General features: G+C 31.6%; 1 protein-coding gene across 4 annotated transcripts in view; it reads left to right on the plus strand.

Moving 5' to 3' along the window:
* The window catches only part of LOC130452691 (hepatic leukemia factor), a 134,326-nt gene that overhangs the window by 19,514 nt on the left and 94,069 nt on the right, over positions 1-20,743 (plus strand). The window contains exon 1 of one of the 4 annotated variants that reach the window (XM_056792093.1): positions 11,966-12,060. The exons of 1 other annotated variant lie outside the window; for it this stretch is intronic. The gene's annotated coding sequence lies outside the window, so the exon portion shown is untranslated. Of the gene's footprint in view, positions 1-11,965; positions 12,061-15,781; positions 16,247-20,743 lie in introns of those variants that run through there. 2 more of the 4 variants (XM_056792094.1, XM_056792098.1) reach the window with 2 other exon arrangements.

The raw sequence follows: 20,743 nt of genomic DNA on the forward strand, positions 1-20,743 counted from the left end.
TTTTTTTTGCATTTTTATTTTTACAAAATAATTAATTATTGCGCTAGACTGACTAGTCTTAAAATAAAAACTAGATGTTGCACCCAACAAACAAAACAATAATAAACTGAATGTCACATATAGTGACAGCCAAATAGACTTTTTTTAATAATAATATACAGGGTGTTTCTAAATTCATGCATCCGAATTCAGGAGGTGATTGCTCGTATGAAATTGAGATGGGTCTTTTCTATAACAAAATTTCCCCATTCCACCCTTTACGATATATTACCCTTAAAAGGTTGTGCCTAAAATTGAGTTTTTATTTTTTTTTCTAAAATTTCAGTAATGCTAGAAACTTGAAAACCTGTAATTTTCGTGCACTCGCAAAGAACTAACCAAGGGTATTTTTTCAATATTCCTGTTACATTATATAGGGTAAAATCCTTATTTTATTTCATATCAAAACTGTTTTTCACAATGAAGTTTGATTAAATAAAATTATAACTAAAAATCGTTTTTTTTCCCAAAACCAATAGCTGCAGAATAAACAAAATAAACATCATAATTCATAATTTTTTTAATAAATTGAGTGGTGTATTTTTTATAGTGTCACATAGTATTCGACTTCGATTCTCCAAATCGTTAATATTCAGTATGGGTGTCATGTAGATTGTAGAATAATAATTTAAGGTAACCCGATAAACAGAAATCACAAGGATTAAACGCTGGAGATCGAGGAGGCCAATAATAGGACCCTCGTCGACCAATCCAACGGTTGGGATACATTACTTGATAAATTTTCGACTGGTGTTAGAAATTTTATTTAATGTCTGAAACAATAAATTGTGGTATTATTAAGTTATCTTCTACCATACCAATCCATACGTTGTGCAACCACGGAAAGATAAGGCGTCATTCGTTGCAGAAATTTTTCAGCATGAAGACGTCCAGCTTATCAAGAATTACCATTTGCCTTACCATACATATTGCGATTGCCATACATATCACAATACACAGATTTGTGTTATTATTTCAATATATAACATTATTCTAAAGAGGAGTATTAACTCGTTTCGAGGTGAATTGACCTGAATTTAATCCCTTCTTTTTTTCCTTTTGTCTGAAAATAAACTGTTCACATTCAGACTTTGGAAACAAGCGTCAGACAGTGTAATATGATTTTTAACAGTGTGTTCAGCATTGTAAAATTGGGAAAAAAGTTTTTGGCTGGATTTTTAATAAGATTTTGAGAATATGTCAAAAGTTTTTTTGGTATTTTGTATCTGTCTGCAGAATAACGTGCATTTCCATAATGTCTCCTAATTGTTCTAATTTATTCACGTAATAAAGATAACAAACAGCAATTTCGAATTCCTTATTGATTTGAGGTTGATTGGGAATTGAATATTTTGCAACAGTACCTTTCTATTTCATATATAACTCTGTGTCTATAATTAGCATAAGCATGAATTCGCTATCAACATCTAAAGAACGAAAAAGCTCCTGGACATGATAACGTCTACTCGGAAACACTAAAATTAATAGATACTAAATATCTGTGCAAACTCTTTACCATAATATATGATGGCGGCAGTATTCCCCTAAAATCTACCTTTGTGATTATCCCGAAGACTACAGACTGATAAGCTTGAAGACCCACGCACTTAAGGTTTTTCTGAAGATTATACACAAACGAATATTTAAAAAATGCGAAAAGATTATTGGTGAAATGCAGTTTGGGTTTAAAAACGGGTTTGGTATGCAGTTACTAATTCAAAAATGCTATGATTAAAGAAAAGATGAATTCGTTTCCTTTATAGACTACCAGATAGCGTTTGACTCCATTCGACATGACTTACTGTTTGACATCCTAAAGGATGTTGATATTGATAGTAAAGACATCAGGATCATACAAAAGCTGTATGCAGATCGAACAGCGGAACTGCGAATTAGCGGCTCTCTAACTTAGGAACACCTTCGGGGGAGTCCGTCAGGGATGCATACTCTCACCCATGCTATTTAACATTTACGTAGAACGAATTTCTCAGCTTGCATTAAAAGACCATCAAAAAGGTTTTTGTATGATGTGGAGACGTGGTCCCACCCCTGATCCTTAAACAGAATAGAAGCAATGGAAATGTTGCTGTTGCGCAGACTTCTGCTGATCTCATGGACCGAACAAATATCGAATGAAGACACATCCTGCGAGGACCGAGATATTCAACTCTCAAGCTTATACTAACAGGAAAGATCGACGGAAGGAGAGGACCAGGGCGTAAACAATATTCCTGGCTACGGAATATAAGAGGCTGGTGCGGTATTCAGGGTGCGGCAACAATTTTTCGTTGTGTAGAAGAGGTGTGCCTTCAGATAATAGATAAGAAGTTTTGGACAAGAGAGCACCTACACGCTGCAAAGTGTATGGTACTTGAGAAGAAGATCTAGTTCATGAAGTATATTAAGCACCATTTCCAATTACAATTATAGCTAAATAATATACATGCACATTTTTATCATTATTTTTTATATGAAGTAGGTATAATACATTAAAAGAAAAAGATAGATTCGTGAATGATCAGAGCTTCACCGCTAGCAATTCAGAAGTCTGGAAGAACGAATCAATTTTTGGACAATATTGCTTGGAATGTATATTGCATATCCGCAACCGTATAAAGTGTTGGTTTTGAATCGAAATTTACGTATAAACATGAAGAAGGAACAGAAGATAAGAGATAAATGAAGTAATAAAAGAAACCTATGATGCTGACACATCTAATTTCGTTGTATGAGACTGGAAGCATTTGAATGTTTTCCATAAAGAGAAAAAATGATGAAATATGATCACTGTTGAAACACGAGACAGACAAATATAATGGAAGAAAAAACTACAACACATGCACTTAAAAATAGAAGAGAAACGACAAACAAGTTAACAAATCCATCACTATAAACGGATTGAACACATAAGAATAGTTTTCATTTGATCAGAAATGAATAGAATTTTTTTTTATTCGAATCAATGAAATACAGGGTTGCCACTTGATTGTTGAGAGATTGTAACACTGATACGAATATGTCAAATCTGTCATTGTCATCATCATAAAGTTTGACATTTTTAATATGCTGTCATAAGAGTGATATTTGAGTTTTTTACAGACACTTGAAACATTCATCTTGGTCTATGAATGGTATTGAATCTCGAAAATTTTCGTTAGGAAACATCGATGCTGTGGGTAAATTGATATTACAAGATAGTCATGTGATATACCGTGAGATTGAAGTAAACTTGGGCATTATTTCCACTCGCATATATTCAATATTTCATGAACAATTGGCAGTCAAAAAGAATGAATTTGTAACTAAATAAAATCGACTGTATGGGTCTTTCAAGACGAGCCAAATCCAACAAAAGTTGATCTCGCACGAAGCACTTCGAAGCAAATGGTCGTCTGTTTCTTCTGAGTTTTCAGACATATAGCTACTATTCAATTAGAGCAACAAAGAATGGTCAATTTTGAATGGTATAACAGCATTTGTTCACCAGAAATGTTCGAAGAAATCCGGAAAAAAAGCCATATCCAATTTACGTATTTGGCCAAATTTTCTCATAACGCAAATGTTTGTGGTTAACTTATTTTAAAAATTTATAATGTATACTCGTCAATATTGTTTCCATGTTTCCATCAGAAATTCAATACCTACTCTGTTTATCGAAGCTTTAGTTTTAAAATTACTTCTCCTTGCTAGATTTTGAATAATCTCCAACGATTTAAAATAGAACATAAATCTCCGTTCGTTAACAAATCACAATAAAATTCCGATTGATCTATCGGAGAATACGTTTTCTCAAACCTACATCAAGTTGAATAAGTTCGAGAAGACAGAGGAAGTAATTAGTGGGCAAATAACGTGGTGGTGTGTCGAAAATATACTAACGGTACATTTATTTTCGATAGTTATTTATAGTGATCTCCGTTAATGTCTCGCTCACTTTTCAGCTCTGGTATTCATTAAATGAATCCGGACAAGTGTCAATTGGAACATTCAGATAAGGATTCCAACCGGCAAAACAAATGGCACATCGTCAAGGATAATTAATTATTTTTCACGATACAATTCAACTGGATCGTATATTACTGATTCATGTGTAGTAATATATTTTGGTACATTAAGAAGACATATAATTACATATTTCATACAATTACCTTCAAGAATCTGTTGAGAATTTTTTTAAAAGTATTTCGTCTACCTACATACAAAAATAATTCTGCTAATAACAATTTAAGATAATGTACTATTTCTACATACTTTTCATTAAGGACCTTCAAACTTCCTGCGTTTCTGGAAATAATATATTGAAAATAAAAAAGGATTTTCCATTTTTTAATACAATTATATTAATTTCAATTAATTAAGACAAATTCAAGTTTAGTTTGACGGAAGATTCGAACCTCCGATCTCCGTGTTGGAAATTAAGTATAACCTTACCAACTACACCGTGATGTCTCGATGCAAGTTTCTACGACATGTAGGTATATAAGCAGCCAAGTCATTATTCGAGGGTGGTATCAATTAAAAAACTTGAGATAATAATGAATGATAAATTCTAGTATTATTGTGAAAAAAGCGTAGGGCACTCAATTTACGAGAAATATGGAGCAAAGCATCCCACGATTTTTTCACAATAATACTAGAATTTTCGATTTATTATTAATTATTTTGGAAATTGCTTTTAACTTTTTAGTTTCGTGTGATTTGAAAGCGGGTGTTTTAGTAGTTTTTTTCAACTATATTTTTTTTGTGATATCTGTAGCTCTTACGTTTAATAATACAGTAAAAGTTGATTTTCCCTCTGATTTCTGTGTCGATGATCTGATTAACGTCAAATTTGGTTATTAGGAGACTAGCTCAAGAATTAAGTGTCAACAAATCGATAAAATACAGTGGTGGGAATAAATATATTAGCAAAAAAGATTCTGTGACAAATCGATACAGTGTACATATTTTATAGTTTATAGTCTACAGAAAAACGTGAATCTTCTGTAAAAAAAAGAGGATTGAGCTTTGATTTGCAATAAAAACTAAATACAACTTGCCACAAGGTTTTTCCATTCTCCAGAATTCAGAATTGTCCCTTTGTCAATTCCACTGTTGACCATTTTGATCTTGAGCCCATAGACATGTCTTTATAGGACAGACTGCAGTAGAGTTAAATTTCTGATAAATTCTGCCATTGAAAACATCACAAAGTTATCAATTGAAAAATTCGAGACTGCGCGCCTAGAGGGCGCCGTAGAAGGGTTTCCGTCACTATTATAGTATGTGTCCAGTAGTGATTTGAAACGAACGTAAAGCAACGTATCAATCTCAAATTTCTCGTTAAATTTGAAAAAACTCCTACTGAGTTCTATAAATTGTTGCAAGAGGTCTATACGTACAATTCTCTACATCGTGAGCGAGGTTTTTGAGTGGTGTAAGCACTTTAGTGAGGGCCGAGAGAGCACTGAAGATGACCAGCGACCAGGTCACCCTGTGACTGTTTCATCTCCGGAAACAGTGACTAAAATCAACTAAATTGTGCGTGCAGATCGTCGAAAGAGCATTCGGATGATTGCCAAGGCTGTAAACACCGATAAAGAAACGGGTAGAAAAATTTTATACGAAGAATTACACACGACAAAAGTCAGTGCAAAGTTGGTGCCAAAAAATATGATTCCTGACCAAAAGCTTTTGCGTCAACTGGTCTGCTCAGATTTTCTTGAAAATTTAGAAAAAATAGAAAAAAATCTGCTTTGAAACGGACCCGATTTGAGTCGATGGAAGCGGTAAAGCAAAAAACGGCAGAGCTCCTTAAGGCACTTACCAAAGAAGACTTCGATCAATGGAAAAAAAGTATGGAAAGATGTGTGGCGAGGGGAGGGGAGTATACTGAAGGGGAGCATTCGAATCTAATACATCTCAAAGTATAAAGATTCTATATCAAGGACTCTCGGGAGATATTGCTTTAACAACATCAGTAATTCTGATTTAGAGGAGTTGACCAAGATATTTTTTGAAGCCAATTTATTATTTCATCTTTTCTTCAAGGAATTGTTGGTTATTTTTGGAGATAGCAAACATAATAGAGTGCAATATTCATGATTACTACTGGATTATTCATCATCTAACCAATAAAAATTCATAACAACGATTTCAGTAGCAACTAGAATTTATGTCAAGCGTCAATTTGAATATTTATAACGTTAAATTCTTGGGTTCCAAAATTCGATAATCAAAATGACGTTTTATAGAAATACTGATATATTTAAGATTGTCTTCATTTGAATTTTGTTTAAAAAATGATGATAAAATCTTGATGTTTCGACTTATCGCGGTACAAGATAAAATTTCTTAATTAAAGTTATTTCCATATCCATACTTCCAAAGTACGTCAATGGATCTCACAAATTACTGATTAGTAGTAAATCATCGATACAACAAAAAAACACGCTTGTTGAGTTAAAACATTCATGTGATCAGAACACATGACATAAAATTTGAGATACTAATATCGTAACAAAAATAAATTTAGATTCATATGTAATGAAATTTATAAACTAAAAAGCATGCTGCAGTCATTGAAAAACTTTGCGAAAAATTCGAATTTTTTAGTCACCAATTTCATAATAATTCTAAATCATTTACGTCACGGATTGAATAAATTTCGTTGCTCGCGTTTTTGCTTTCGTCACTCGCATATTTTACGTTGAGTAAGTAATGTTTCTATTTGTTTGAATAAAGAAACCTTTGAATCAAAAATAAATATTACGTGTAGAAATGAATGCGATTTCACTTTAAATACACTAATTTTTGTGATTATGATGTTTGGTGAATGAAAATATCTGAAGATTTACTCCATTTTCAAGAGGAGTAAATCCTGTGCTTAACATTAAGTCACATTTAAACCTATAATGTTTAAACTCATGCTAAAAACTGACATGGACAAACATATTGAAGCGCCCCTATAATAATTGCTCCAACTAGAGTGATTTAGATCTCAATATCATTATTAAGGGAATTTGCAGGATCAGATAACATAGTGAGTATCAGTCACATAATAAATAGTTGAATTTATTTGGTAGGATTCGAATTGTTAAACGTCCATAGTCCACTCTATTGCCTAGTATTTAGTATTTAAGGGATAAATGTGAATTTTTCCACTAGAATAATTTTTCGCTTGAGGTGGGAAAACTGATAGTTTTTAACTTACCTTCAGTCTCTGAAGATGATAATTTGATTATCGAAATATGCGTCAGACATTGAAAGTATGAGTGTTGGTGTAAAGTTGTCGTGTTGTTTTACGAGTGGTATTTGATTTGTTTGAAAATATACCGCAAAGTTTGTATAGAATATCGAATGAACAAAAGCTTTAAAGACGTCTCTATATATAAATTCCTTTTTGATACGCTTATGAATGCGTAGAGAAAATATTGCATACCGATGAGAAGTCACATGTTTTTCTGAATAATGAATTTTATTTTCACTTTTTCAAATATAAAATTGGATTAAAAAGAAAATTTCTGCTTCCAAAAATAATCCAAAGTGTTTATAATTTTACCAAACAGTTTAATTAGCGTATACTAAAGTTTTATTGAAGGATTTCGATTCTACCCACGTTTTATTGGATAAACGGCGCACCGCAAATTTTTTTACATCCGTTAGAAATCAGAATATTTCTAAATTATGATCTTCTAACCTTATGAAAATTAATTACAATCGTTACAAAGTAGGCCTTGGCTCAAATCCAAGATCGTTTGAGACTAACTTATTGACAATGCTTCCTAAGAGTGTAATAATAAAATGAAACTGTTTATGACATACCTTCAAAACGTAGACACATTTAATGAAATGTTTCTCTTTAAAGCACATTGTATATGCATGTGTCAGCTCGCACTGTGATGATATCAAATTTTTGGCGAAAGAGAGGTGTTTGTATAAAACTCTCAATTGATGTGCAAAACAATTGCCACATCGCTTTCGTGAAGAAACGCACCATAATTTTTATCTCAGTGCTTCAACAACGAAAAACACATATAAAGCACTTATTCGCTCAAAGATAGACTAAGGCTCTATCTTCTTCTTCCTCCTTCAATAGGACCAGGTCTTGTTCAATCCTGTACGTTTGGCCTTCTTCTTGTATCTTCTTGAGAAGCTGAGCTCCAGCTCTCGTACCACCTCTTTGGTGGTCTCTGTGTGTTCGGTCTCTGAGTTTTAGCCCACCTATCTTCTGACATTCTTTCTACGTGATCCCTCCACCACATCTTGTATGCACAATTCTTCTCTTATGTCTTCACTCCTTATTTGGTCCCTGATGATTCGCTGTACTTTCATCTCTGTGGTTAGGATCACAATACATCACACAATAACTTTAATAATACAAACACTCGCAAAATTTGTAATATCCCAAATCTTTTTAAATATGTATTTAAACGACATTAGCATATTATTAACAAAAATATAACCAATTTATAATTCCTATCGTTAATTATCCTAATGGTTATGTTAGATTGGGTTAGGTTACATAAGGTTAGGTTAGGTCAGGTTAAGTCAGATTAGGTTAGGTTAGGTGGACGCGACCTGATTTTTAGATAATAAATAACTATCCAAAAATTCATCGTGGATTGGTATCATTTCAATATCAACAACGCAGTCTGGTTAGTTGAAAGTCTCCGGACTCATGACAAAAAGTTTTACTTTAATGTCTTGATACATAAATAACTATTCCTTGACATAGTGTTTTATAATTGATTGATATGTGTTGTGATTCATTTGACTTATATGTTTTTTTCAAAAATAAAAATCTAAAATTTGCGTCCCTTTTATTTATTCTTCAAGCCATTGAACCTGTCTTTCAGAATTTGTATTTTTATACTATGTTAATGTACGAATTATACAGTGTGGGAAAACTAAATCGGAAACTTAATCATCTGTGAATATTTCCTGTACAATCTATATCTCAACAATGTGAGCACATACTTATCTTAGTTCTCCTGCCCTGAAGTTGCCTATTTCTGATTGTACTTTGGTATTTTTTTATCATGTTTCTTTTATATCAATCAATTTCTCTTTAATGTTCGGTTCTACCATAGCTTCCTTAGTTGTTTTTTGGGTATACCATCTTAGCGCTTCTCAAAGACTAGACGATAATTACTTGCCCGATTCTTCCAAGCTGTAAACTCTTATATCATGTGATAAGGTTTTATTACTTTTCTTTACTACGATTGATTCAATTATTGATTTTAAGCTCCACTAGGCTCTTTCCTTTTCCTCTTCGTTATTATCAATTCATGTTCTCGATATATTGTATTTTCATTGTTTTTTGATCTTCATTTTCTCCAAATCCTCCTATTACGTTTTCATCTTCATTTTCTTCATGATCTATTTAACAGGATATCTCCTTTTCCCAAATAGTGTCAAACAGGAAAAGTTCTTTCTGTGTTTGGTTTGTTTCTTCAATCAATGCATATTCTCTCATTTATCTGCTGGTAGCCTTGTATAAATTCCCTCCATTCATTTTTTATGAGCTGTGATACTCTGCTGCTATCTCAGGACATAATTCTACAGGGTGATTCTGTCTCTAGGATTATCAGTTTGTCGACAACATCGTTCAATTGACCTAAATGTATTTTTATCTGGTAAGTTTGTTCGAGGAAACTTTTTTCTCTTTCCTAAACACCCGTTTAAGGTTAATAATATGTCTGTGTATTCAAAATTCGAGTACATGTTGATCAACAATATCTAATTTAACATTTAATCAGAAATATAATTCAACTCAACGTCATAACTATCAATGAATGATAGTTTTCTAATGGCAAACTCAAAGAAAATGCCATTACCATGTAAAATTCAAAGTTAAATGATTATAAGTACGTAGAAATTTTTGTTTGATTCATACTAAGGCTTCCCGATAATTCAGTGCCCATACTTATTTAACTTTGATAAAAAAGATCCTATGCTAGATTCGATTTTTATGAAACGTTAGAAGAAACGAAAGCCCTCAGTCCTATTTTTTTAATGTATCCGTTTTATCGAAATATACCGAAAACCGTACATAATTTGAGTTCAATACTACTTGGTAAGAACCGTGTAACTAGAGCTCTCTATGAGAGTAAAACATGAAAACAAATTGATTAGATGTATCAGCTTCCGAAACATATTCGTATAAAATTTAAATACAATGTTGATAGTAGTTGAGGCAAAATCTTAAAAAAATTATTTTTCTGCAACGCCCTTTTTCTTGAATACGGATGTTGTTACGAAAATTTTTAACTAGACATACCTAAAATATTTTTCAGTTTTGTATCTATCCTGTATATGCCCATATACTTCCCTAATATTTTTTATTACATACATACAAACATAATCATGGAACGGATGACAATTACTGTTTTTAGTCGTAATAAAATTGGGTCGAATATCTCAAAATATATTAAATGTAGGTGAAATTCCCAAAAAATATGTATGTTTATATTTACAATCAATCTAAATTCCAAAAGGTTATCGTCGTGTTATATTCCACAGTCTAAACTGACATTAATTTGTCCTCGAAGATTAATTTCATTATGCAAATGTCCTTTGTAAACTATTCATTATCAAGTTTGTATCATTTTGAATAATTTTTGACACGTGTTTTGTTTTCTTACTATTTTTTTATTTGGGACGTAAGCAGAAACGTCTCGATCGGCATGATGAAATTATCGTTTCACTATTCCCTAGATGTGTACAGAATTGATAAAAGTTGCATTGAGAAGTCTAGAAATGAAAAATTCTAATACTAAATCAAAAAATAGTTATAGAAATCCGAACATCAAATTAAACTAGAAAATATAAATGAATATGGACCAAAATTGAAAACAAATTTTATCATTGAAGTAACAAAGATGTATATGAAAGAAAACAGTCATAGATAGAATAAAAGACATATAGTTTTCAACTATAGAAAAATATTTAATGTAAAATCAAGACATCATAAAACTCTAAGTCAAATCTTTATTAAAAGGAAAAAGATCTGAGTATGTTGAAGTTGTTAAAGAAAAAGACTTAATGCACTTTTTCGATTAATTTCGAAGATTGTATGTAACGATAGAGGAGGGATATATATTAAAGTGTCGAGTGAATTCGCGAATCAGATCTTTGTGAGAGGATACGAAATCAAATTATTGAACTTTGAAAACAAAAAAGAAAAAATTCAATTTTCGAAAGAGCTGCTTTTCATTATCTTATTTGTAATTCTCACACAATATAAGTTACAGAATCTTTAATAATAATAAATTCAAACAAATTACACACTACTCTAAATTAGTGATATATATACAGGTTGTCCCTCGACGAATTAAAACTATCCGTATGTGGCAAAATACTTATGAAAATTTCTACGTTTGGGTTTTCGGATACGATCTTTTTAACTAAAATATTTTCAAAGACGGACGGTAGAACCGGAAGTCGACCGTAACTTTGTTATTTTAAATGGAACCCTGTTTATTAATACATTTTTGAAATCTACGTAAAATTTTAGTATACTTTTCGAGTATGCATTTTTTTGAAAAAAATTTGACCGTTGGCGACCCCTTATAAATCATTTTTTTTACGAGAATACCCTTGAAGATATGAAAATGGTTTCTACTGACCAAGTCCATTTTCGATTAAAGCGTTTGGGCAGCTTTTGTGGCATATCATAAATTTATACTCACATTAAAGCATATTAAATTGTCTTCTAAACAGCATATTCTTTTTGAGATATGATGAATAATTTGAAAAAATATATATAGTTCAAGTTACAATTTTAGTTGCATTGTCCCTTAATTTTGATACAATGTTTCCATTTGTCTATTTGTTTATTATATTTTGCTCATTGTGCAGTATTATATCTGCATTTAATAACAAACATTTGTAACGTAAATTATGAGATATTATTTAATAATAATTTATATAAGTTCGGAAAAATACTAGTTTGACTGTATAGAGTTCGTAATTGTCAACGATACCAAACATTTTCATCATAATTGCTTTGTGGTGCTACATCGAAACTGATGAGTTTAGGTAAGCAGTAATATCCATATTTAACTTCAATTCATATATTGAAAATTATATTTGATATAAGTAGGTGAATTTATATTATTAGTTGTAAGTATGTCTTTATTGTAAGCAAAGATACAGTAAACTGAGTAAATTTCGTTACTTCCTGCGGGCATAAAGTACGCAATATGGCCCGCGCGGGCATTAAGGCTTAAAAAACAGTTATTAACTTATTCTCTTATCAATTAACTAATAATCATCCTACCTCCACCCCTTTATCTTAATAATGATTTCAATATACATTTTGTCTTAGGTCTCTTTTCAGAGAAAATTAGTTAAAAAAAAACAGATGAAAATTTGACGTTTCGACGTATTACTTGAAATTAACAATTTCCGAATTTATATGAATCAATAGATCATGAATATCAGAATAAAATACGAAATACAAATGCCAATATCATGCATGTGGATACTTTCATAATATTATCAAATTACCTTGTTAACATATTTTTAGTGGTATCGCTGGAAAATGTAGTACCTTGTTCGTCATTATAGGTATAAATAATTTAATTGATATCATACTCAATTTAAACCAACAACTTGTATTATAGTTCAATCTCTGTACTCGAGTGATTTTGAAAAAATAAATTTCGACATGCATCATCCAATAATAGAATAAATATTTTTAAAAAAAGTTGATTTTGCGCAACAACTATTCAACATGGCAGCCACTTCACGTTTAAAATAGATTCTGTTGCACTGTATTATTCACAGATAATATTTTTATCAAACTGCACACAAGTCACTTGACGGAAAAAAAAAGGTTGTTATCAGAACGCTTTAAATCACTCTTAATATGAGACCGAGAATGGAATCCATATTGCAAATTGCATAAATAACAATGTATGTTAATCGGTGAATGCACTGCGTCCAACGTTGCCAACTTTACAAAATTTATAATTGCGAGATTGATCGGAGACACAACTATTCTATTCAGATGAATTAGAGTATAATATTTAATTGAAAAAATAATATCTCTAAATATGTTGATAGTAGGATTGATATACCAGAAACTCGACGGATAATTTTTATCAATTTTTTTTATTATTTGTTTTTCCTTGATATCATTGTTTTCTAACTTTCCCTTCAAATATCGATTTCAGGGGCGCAAAAGTATACGTGAATTTTGTTTTCGGCGTTGTGTTTGTCAGATTTCAAAGGGTGGCAAATTTTATCAAAATTTTTCGTTTATCCAATTAGAAAAATTAAAAAACAATATTTTCACACGTAGTTTTGAAATTTTTACTGATGTGAAAGTAATTTAATTAAAATTTAAATATATTATTATACTTTAACAATTTTTGACTTGAAAATGATCAAAATCCTATAAAAAACCTCGGGTCTCAAACAAAAGCATCGAATTTCAGAGGACAAATGAGCCCCTAATATCAACATAAAGTTTTTAACCAAAAAAAAAATGTTTTTAAATATAAAAATAATTTTTATTTTTAATTCTGTATGTTTCACATTATAATTACTTTTAATTTTAAAAAGGTATAAAGAAACGTCATTAAAATGTCCAAATTACAATTTTAAAATTATTTGAATTGACTTAAACCTAAAAAAGATTTGTCAAAATTAAACACCAAAGTGTACTAACTTCAATATATTCCGAACTTTCGAATACTTATGTATTCATCGTCTTGGAAAAAATTAATTAAGATTTTCGGTGGTTTTGAATTGTGATATTCATTGTAAAAACATTAAATTCATAGATTTCAAAACTAAATGAATAATGAAATTTGAAATCTACGAATTTAATGATTTTACAAGAAATAACACAACTTAAAAACTCGACAAATATTACATTTTGATGTTGAATTAAGCCACATTCCAAATACGAAAACCCTCATAATCTTCTAGGTACTTGAGGGTCTTAATACATCAAAGATTCTTTCTTCGACCATCTGACCATACCAGTGCAATTGTTTGGTTTGTATTCTCTCTGAAGCCGGGTTTACTTATCTCTTATTCGTCGTACATCTTCATTTCATGATCTGCTCTATAGGCGTTGGTCAATATATCGTTAACATAAGTGAAAATTCGTTCATACTCGATTTTGGAAATCTTTCGTCATAATCTTTTTTAAAACGTGTCTTTTTAATATATGTATAAATGAGACCTGGTGGGCTATTCTGTTCCAAAGAAGCAACCTTCCCAATGCTAAGTCTAATTATAACTGATTTGCTTTTACCATGAGAGTTGAGTTAAAATGATAGTTAAGCATCAAACTTTGCATATTACCTAAAAATTTTATTTATTCTTGAAGGCTGGCCTACTCATTAAATTCAATATTTACCGACTTCTTCCTTATCTCGATCACATCTTAATTGAATTGTTGTGGGACCTCAAAAAATCTGAAACCTCATCCTATTATATTATTTATCTCGTAATTTGTTTCCTCAGACCTCCATGTTTAGCATGTAGTTTCGGAAGGAGATGAATTTGGCATCAATTTATATGCACCTGTTACACATTTTTTGGAAAATGTCCAAAAATTCAGGAAGCTGCAGGTATTATTATATTAAAATATACCGTAAAATCGAAAATAGCAGTAAAAAAAGAGTGTTCTATTTAGAGGAAAGAAAAGTTCCGTTACAGCTATAAGTCAAATGAAAATATTTTACCTAAAAAGATAAACTCTCATGACCCAGTAGTTTCCGATATACATTTCAAAATTTTTAAATAGCAAAGTTTGTATGGCATTATAATTCAATTTATGAGAAATAGACAATATTTCCGCAAACAAAAAAGTAACAAGTCTCAATTGAATTAGTTTAAGTCACTAAAACATTGATAAGTAATTGATGAAAAATGAAAACTACCCTTTATGGAGTACCATCTTTAGCTTGTATTATTTTTCTTTTTAAATGTTTGATTAGTATTGAAAGGAAATTCAAGTGTCTTACAGAACTACAAAAACACCCAATGAGCAAAAAACAATAATAAAAAATTATCAACTGTATTCATGACCACAATTCGATTTCTCATCTCAAAATGTTCCTCAAGGTACAGTTTATAAAATGTGTAATTAACTAGCAAGATCAAAATTCTCATAAACATTGAACAAACGTCGTAAGTTCCATCAATTTGTCACCTAAATTCATTTAGATACATACCTGCAATTAGCTTAGACTCATTTTATAAATTCAATAAAACGAAAAAGTGATAAAGTAATATTTTGGCGAGATTATAAAGTTGTTGTGTTTTTTGAGCTGCTTCCATATAATCAAACGATCAATTCTGATGTTTACTGTCAACAATTAATAAAACTGGATGAAGCAATCATAGAAAAACAGCCTGAATTGTCAAATCGAAAAGGTTTATTGCTCCACCATGATAATGCGAAACCTCACACATTTTCGGCTTTTCTTTGGAGCTTGGCTGGGAAGTGATGCCACATCCCCCATATAGCCCTGATCTGGTACCATCTGATTACCATTTATTTCGAAGTTTGCAGAATTCTTTGAATGGTCAAACTTTCACAAATGACGATGATCTTTAATCGCATCATTTTTTACTGATAAGGACCGGAAATTTTATGATCGCGGAATCATGAAGCTAAAAGATTGATTGCAAAAGGTCATTGAGCAAAATACAAAATATATAATTGAATAAAAACTATTCTTTATCAAAATAGTGTTTTATTTTATACTATAAACCCGAAATTACTTTGTCATAAGCGGATTTAAAATTTGTTTTGTTTTTATAGAAACACACTAATTTTTTTGGAATTTTTGTTTGTAGAATAGAATCTACTTACGTTGAATTTCAAAATGACTCTATTCATATATTTAAAGGTTTCTAGTTTTGAGCATCACAAAACTCAAATATTTTAGAACTACAATTTCCATGTGAGTATTAGACATATCTGATGATTTTAAAGAAATCAACAAGGGACATAATTGAAATTTAAAACATTGTTTTTTATATTCAAGGGATAAATAAATATAATTTTCTGATATATTTTGTATTTGAGATCAATTCGGCAACTCTGTTGAACATTTTGAGTTCACATCTCCTGCTATCCTGTTAATTGAATGCAACCGAATGCGCTGACGTCGAATACGAGTGCACTTTACAAGTTGCATGTAATGTGCATTTCGCGGGAACGATCGCCAACGTTTCTACGTCATCCGTTATAGTAATGGTAAGTTGCATTCACTACCACCACCACATTAACGAATTCGGTAAAATGCACTGGAATCATGAGAATTATCATATTTACTTGAGATAAACTAACATTTTTATTTATATCGTTTTTGCCATTTCTGCCACATGGCAACAAGAAAACGACGTAACGGTATACTGAATTATTCATTGGTCCCTCACAAGGTTATTTTTTTAATAAAAATTTTAATAACTGTTTAAACAGAATCACGAAATAAACGGCTGGTTTCGAAAGTAGTCTCTGGAGTTTGATAAATATTAAATGAATTTAATTTTCACTGCTAGTTATTATTTTATCTATAACTTATAGAAATAATTAGAACGGGACTATTGGCAGATTTTAGCCGGTTGCAGTAGTCAAATGATTAAAATCTTGTGCTCGATTTAAGGGGCGATCCGATGTTTGTCTACACCTACTAAAATGGGGCAAAGACGAAGAAAATTTCACTGGCCCGACTATAGGAAGGTTTTAAAAAAAAATTGTGCTTAATTATTGTAAATTCAACTTTATATTCAGATTTAATTCATTACGTTATTCTTCGAATGTGTAGTATTTATAATATACAGTAGAGAAAGAAAGGATACGAGGTCTGGCTATTAAATAACGAGACTACGCGACTAGAGGGCGCTCTAGACGGGTGGGGTAAAAACTATTAGTGCGTTGATTATCTAGATATCTTGTCTATCTACGTTTCAAAACACGTTTCCGTCACTATTTTTTTATTTGGGCAGTAGCGTTTTGATTCTCTTTAACGTGTTTTTTAGTGGTGTAAGAAGTCTATGACTGTTTCAGCTCCGGAAACAGTGACCAAAATTTTAAAAATTTTACACGAGGAATTATACATGACAAAAGTCTGTGCAAAGTGCCAAAAAATCTGATTCCTGGCCAAAAGTTCTTGCGTAGATGGGTCTGCTCAGATTTCCTTGAAAGGTTAGAAAAAGATCTGCTTAGAAAGGGAACCTTTTTGAGTCGAGGGAAGCGGTAAAGCAAAAACGGCGGAGCTCCTAAAGGCGCTTACCAAAGAAGACTTCCAACACCGCTTCGATCAATGGAAAAAACGTATGGAAAAACCCTTTTTCGTAACCAGTCTCATTATTTAATAGCCAAACCTCGTAAATTACAATCTAACGTCGAGTCGTGATAAATTACAATAAACTTAATTGCTCCACTCCATATTTGTCTTCGGTTGCATTCACTATTAATTTTAAAGTTCAGGAACTATCTAACTAACTAACTATTCTGGTTAGCAGCCTTGTACGTGAACCAATATCTTGTAATACGGATACGTTGGTTAGGTTAGGTCTATGATACTCGTAAGTGTCTATAAACCCACATTTCGAAATTCTCTATTCGGTTTTTATCTGCTTTGTCCAAAGCAGAAGATAAGAGCATAAACCAAGAACTATAGGATGAGCTTTTCTAAATAATATATTCAAAACCTGCAAAAATTGATAACGTTGTTCCAAAGCACAAAATGCTTAATAATTATTCTCAGATGACAATATCAAATAGACAAATTTTGTAAAATTTTACGTCAGAATCACATGAAGAAATTATTTCTGGAACATCTCCATGGACAATTGATTAACTACTTTTGCAGTATACATAGAAATTGTTAATTACTAGGACTCTAAGTAAAAATAAGAAAGGAATCCCATCAGAAATTTTAGAAGCGAAGACACGATTCTCAATGTTTTGTTTCGTATGTCCGTTCAAAAAAATTATATTATCACTATCCATGATGCACTAAAGAGCAGAAATTTGCAAAATTAATATAAAAACCCGCAATAATTCCAAACTATAACGAGGTTTGATCCTCTCGATCAATTATGCTCCAACATATCTTGCACCAGAAAGACAATACGTTGGCCCTCATGTATATTTATTCGGAATGATAAATACTGCTTGTATTAATTTATATGTATTGCTGAAAAAACATTGGAAGGAAAAAATAACTTCAACTCTTATCAATTCATCATTGATCCAAGTCACCAACTTGCTAGACCTTGGATAGAAGGAAGACTAAGTGTCAAAACTTTGAGGCGCAATCTTAGCCAAAGTACAAGGGAATTCCTAAAAATCGAAACATCGTTAAATAAACATTATTATGTAGAAGGTAAACAGACCTAGTGCGTTGATTTTGTACTGAATGTATTAAATATTGAAAGTATTGCATAAAGAATTATTATTATTATTATGATTTCAAAGACAAAAGCATAAATATATTTTTTAATAAATAGAAATTAGAAATGTGAAAAGTTTGTTTTGCGCATACGATCTAAACTGATTCAGAATGAGACTTGAGAATAAAACTGAGTTCTCCGCCAAGTAATTGCTTTTTAATGTGTCGTATATTTACGTTATCACACTATTGATAAATATTATCATTCTCTCTTATGTTAATTAAATTGCAACTCACGACAAATTACTTGATACTAAAAGTAATTGTGAAAGAAAGATAAAATATTTCCCCTGGAACTTATACTACACTAAATGCATTCTTGTTAACATGTTTGCCTAATAAGATGATCAATTTCACAAACACATAAATTAACTTTCTCCAATGACCTACATTAAATATAAACAAGTGAACAGAGCCAAACTATTCATTCATTGTTGTCGGATTTCATATAAAAAAATGTTTCGTTTGGAAAATTTCACTCGGAAATCCGTAAAAATGCGAGTTATTTTTGTTATAGTCTTCGACATTGAATGTAAACCTCACGTATTTGGTAGATTTTGTTTGGTCAATTTGATCAAGTTTAATAAATCAAATTCAGTTTTTATTGCTTTCATCATAACGCTTTATATGATATGGAAAAATAATAATAAAAGCTTAAATTTTCTGTGATGAGGTTCAACTACTTCTAGTTCAAAATTTATCAATTTTCATAGTTCCCATAGTATCATTTTACTGGCAACATTGTCACATTTATTTATTCTCCTCACCAAAAAAATGATTTGTTACCGCGCAGATAGCTTCTCTCGTTGTTATGGTAACGCTGTAGGAAACTCACTGCATTCCACGTGACTTGCCAAGGCGCGTTTCTGGACATGTGACTGGATTTCTATTCGACTCGTGATTCTTATTATAATGTTCGTTGTTGTTTCGATTTAATGGGTCATTTGAATGTTCACTTAAAAATATCCATAAATAGATATAAAATTACCTATCGCGATACACGTCAAAAATTAACGTGATTTATGAGAATGAGAAGTTTGTCGAGATTACGAAAAAATAAAATTGTTGATATTTCAGGTTATTGCAGAACTATCAACTGCACAAAACAACAAGTATTTAGTAAGAGTGGTGATAATTTTTTAAACTCACGATTTCTACTATCAATTCCTGCTACTGCAGCATTTACAAAAAGAGTTTTTTCTGCACAATGCGAAACTAATTATTCCTCAAATCTTTATTTTCAAATTGCTCTAACCACATGTTGGTTTTCTGTATGTCTTCCCTTTGATGTTTACTTAAGTTTTTCGATTTTAACCTCTCCTCACATTCTTATTACAAGAATTTGATTCAATTTACAATTTAGAAGATCCTCATTTAGTTATTTGAGATAGATCGTACGAAGATGTATTGATCTCTAGTTAGCCTAGACCAGTTCCATGCTTAAACAAAATATTGCGTTACCATAGCAACGAACAATAACTTATTAGAAGTGTCAGTGTAAAGTTTGACGTTAAAAAAGTAAATCAGAGTTACGCAATAAATTAAAAGAAAAAAAATGTCCACCGAAATTGTGAAAATCGATAAATTGGAGTATCGAGCCATCATCAAGTACCAAGAATTTAAAAGAGTTAAGAGGTAAGCAGATTTAGGAAGATATGCTTAATACCATTGGTGATCAATGACCTTCGTATGCGACCGTGAAAAATTGGACTGCAAGCTTCAAAAGAGGTAAATTTTCCATTGAAGATGATGACCGATCGGAAAGGCCGTTTCTGTGCCAGTCTACGAAAATATCGATGCAATTCATGACATGATTTTATCAGACCGTCGAATTGGGCTAAAACGGATATCTGAAGCACTGAATATTTCATACGAATGCGTTCATCATATAGTTCACGTCAATTTGGACATGAGAAAAATTGCTGCAAAATGGATCCCCAAATGTTTGAATGTTGACCAAAAGCGTACAAGGATAGAAGCATCGCGTTCGATCTGTTACTATGGATGAGACTTGGGTACATTTCTATTATCCAGAAACAAAGCAACAATCGGTGGAATGGCGACACTCTGGTTCTCCGAGTCCCAAGAAGTTTCGTTTCCAAAAATTTGCTGAATGTTTGAATGTTGACCAAAAGCGTGCAAGGATAGAAGCATCGCGTTCGATCTGTTACTATGGATGAGACTTGGGTACATTTCTACTATCCAGAAACAAAGCAACAATCGGTGGAATGGCGACACTCTGGTTCTCCGAGTCCCAAGAAGTTTCGTTTCCAAAAATTTGCTGAATGTTTGAA

The sequence above is a fragment of the Diorhabda sublineata genome, chromosome 2 (genome assembly GCF_026230105.1).
Source record: "Diorhabda sublineata isolate icDioSubl1.1 chromosome 2, icDioSubl1.1, whole genome shotgun sequence".
NCBI lineage: Eukaryota > Metazoa > Arthropoda > Insecta > Coleoptera > Chrysomelidae > Diorhabda > Diorhabda sublineata.